The sequence below is a fragment of the Euphorbia lathyris genome, chromosome 7, assembly GCF_963576675.1.
Source record: "Euphorbia lathyris chromosome 7, ddEupLath1.1, whole genome shotgun sequence".
Lineage (NCBI taxonomy): Eukaryota > Viridiplantae > Streptophyta > Magnoliopsida > Malpighiales > Euphorbiaceae > Euphorbia > Euphorbia lathyris.
In genome coordinates, this window is record NC_088916.1 from 14,539,449 (window position 1) to 14,542,996 (window position 3,548).

Genomic DNA, 3,548 nt, shown 5'->3' on the forward strand with positions numbered 1-3,548 from the left:
CTGAAAGAAATCTGAAAAATAAGAAAAATCAGACAAGAACGAACGAAAATCCAGCATAGTCGGAAGATGTTCACCTGTCCCAGGCTCCGTGTGTCAATCCATAATAGGAGTCGTGCCACCGTCCGCCTCCTCTCGACGCGCAAGTCAAAGCCACTCCACCTCGCCATAAGTGGAGGCGTAGTCATTGATGCGCCCTCACCTACGTTAGAGATGAGAACTCACTAAGGGATAAGTGTACCCTGTCGTTATCAAGTAATAAATTTCTGGTTTAAGTCCAGGTTATCGTCCACAGGATTTATTTCTGCAAGTACCGAGCTACTCGATCTCGGATGTTATCTAGGCTTAGGGGGTTTTGAGTTGGTTTGTTTAAATTAATCTACTCCTAGGTTGAATTACACTATTCCTAGCTAAGTTATCCGATTCTAACTAAGTTATTCTACGCCTAATTGAGTTACTCTACCCCTAATTAAGTTAAACTACTCCTAAGTGATCTTTTACCAATGCAATTAACCGAAGGAACATGAAGGGATACGATGATAATGAAAATAGAATGTTTAAACAATTGAATTGAAACCTAAGTCACTTGTGTCCAAGGCGATTAACCCGACCTATCCTCCTAAAGTCCCTAGTTCGTGATTCCCTTGTAAGGCCGAAACTAGCTCTAAGGCTCAGTAATTTGGGCTTAATCTTCTATAGGGTCGTCAATCCTATAGGCACTGACTAGGTCAGATTCAGCTCGCAATATGTGCCAACCTAATTTTGGGATTATCGAATGAGTTAAACCAATCAGACAAAGCGTAAGACAAAGATTAAAACACCAAAACAATTGAATAAACAAGAACTATAATATATATCAAAGATGGAAACATTGTCACGAAGTTACAATAAACCTAGAATTCATAGCATGTATCAGAGGCTAGACAGAATGTAAAAGAAGAAAAATCCCTTTCAGGGAACCTGTCTACCAATGCAGGCGTCTTTCTAGGATTTAAGGATGAAGCTTGAGCAATCCTCGGTGAATGGAGCTTCGGAGGTGTCTTCAATGGAGGTTTGAAGGATATAGAGGAGGTGGAGAGGATTTCTCAAGGTGAAAAGCTAAGAAAATTACAAAGGAAAAAGATATCTAAATTACAATGGAAAAATCCTATTTATAGACGCGGTTCGGGCCTCGTTTTGACCTATTTTCATGTCCTTATTGGTGTAGGAAGACGTGGGGCCAATCGTGGCTTCGTGGGGGCGGAATTGGTCTTTTTGACCAATTCCCGCAGGGATGCTCGCCGAGCAGGGCGAGCTGCTCGCGACGAGCAGCCCCCTGCTCGGCGAGTGGGCCTCCAGGGGCCTGCTCGGCGAGTGGGCCTCCAGGGGCCTGCTCGGCGAGCAGAAATGGCCCACGGGGCCCTGCTCGTCGAGCGTTTTCGCCCGGAATGCTCCCGAAGCGTGCCGAACAACCTCGATGTCCTTTTTCGCCCGAATTTACACCTGCGCACGTATAGAAACTCCAGATAACATTAGTCCAAAAGCTAAATTGATCCGTCAATCGCTTATTTTGAGTAAACGCTTCGTTTGGTGCGACTTTTGACGGACCAATTAGCTTCAAAAGATAACGGAATTATACTATGCATGTTATTTCGGCCGTATTTGCCTAAATTGATCACAAAACGAGCCTAAACGGCGAAAAGTAAATAGAACGTTTCCAATTTCTAACTTACTCACACAAAAGCATTTAAATGCGAGAATTGCTCGCTTATTAACTAAATAACTCTAAAACCCGTCCTAAAACCGTACCCAAAGATAGGGGTTTTTGACCCCTATCAAACCTCCTCGCACTTAAAACTTTACTTGTCCCCAAGTAAACTAAAAAACTAAACCCGCCATCACAAGCAAGCTAGAAAACCTCCCGGTTTGACTAGGTGCTTGACACAATTTCGAGCATCTGTAATTACATGCATTCGGAAATACAAAGTAGAGACACGATATCCAAAAGCCGCATTTCAATTATCATGGGTCATAGTTTTAAGCAAATGGACACATGTTCAATTAAACGAGTTTAAGGGGATCGCTAAGTAAAACACCTCACCATAGGTAGTTCACTCATTTCACACAATTTTTGGTGGCTAAGGTGTTTACTCTCGGCTTATGTTCTTGCTTAGGATTACGTTGATTTTGCACGTTCATCCGCGTTCCTCTACTATGCTATATGATTCCGATGATATCAAAAACAACCTCTAATCGGGGTTGTAATGTGGTTAGAGGGTTAAAGGTACAACAAGGGTTAATAGTCCTAGCTACAAAAACAAAGTTTAAACGGCTTTAGCAAATATGAAGTGACTGAGCTTTCTTATTCATCCCTTATTATTTTCTTTTTGGGATGTTTCCTTGAGACGTTTTTGATTTTTAAGAACTGGGGAATGAAGTTCTGCCCTTTTGTTCGTCTCTTTTCTTTTTTTTTGTTTTTTTTTTCGGATAGTGATGCTCATTCACTTTGGCTTGCTACTGTAATGCCATAAACAAAGATAAAGCGCTAGAAGAAAACAAAGGCTCTAATTGAGCTTTGCAAAATAAATTGGGTTAAATAGCAAACCAAGTTGTGGTTTGCAAAAACAGGTTAGAACGAAAGAAAAATCTATAAACTACAAAAATGTAGGCTCAAAGGGGCTTCCTAGAGTGGATGAAAAAGAAAAAATAAGGTAAAGAAAAGGGTTAATTCTAATGAGGCTGATTCATCGTTTATCATCTCAAACCATTGCATGTAGGTTCAACATAGTATTAGGTGCAAAATCTGTAATCTTCCACAAGTCAAAGCATTCACACAAAAATGTCAAGAAAAAGAGCTTTTTGATGTTCGCTCTTAGGCTCAAATTCAACTCACAATTCTTTGGGTTTCAATTTTGTGTTTACTAGTTTTCCCCAAACTCAAGTTCAACATCACATGCCTTCAATTCTTAAGTTATCTACCTAAGTAATGATTTTAGCATTTCTTCAAAAGTAAGGTCTAAATGCAAACTTTAGCTCATGCTCTTATAGATACAAGGATTGTGTCCTACACCTAAACTAGTTGTCATGCAATCTTAGATTCGGTTCTCAGCCCTCAAGGGCAACTAACGAAGTTTAGATTCGAAGGAGGTTCACGGTTTTAGATCCTAAACATGCGAGAACATAAATAAAACCCGAAAACGCTAAACTAAACTAGACACGACGCAACAAAAATTTAAAAATTATACAATTTTTGTAAGTTTGTCTACCCCTCCTCCTCACACTAAAAATATGCAATAAGTTCCAACATTGCATCACAAACCATAAAGTACAAGTGCAAAAAGTTAGGGTGGAGAAGAAAACTTACAGATTTTATCGCAATCGCCAAAAATTTGATGATTTGCGGTGCAATTTTTTTTTTATTATTTATTTATTATTATTATTTTTCAGCTCCATTCGGGATTTAAAAAAAAATCTCGAATAGTTTGCTTATCGCGGCCGAGCAGCAGTGCCCAGCGGCAGGCTGCGCGCCAGCGCCCAGCGGCGGGCTGCCCGCCAGCGCCCAGCGGTGGGCT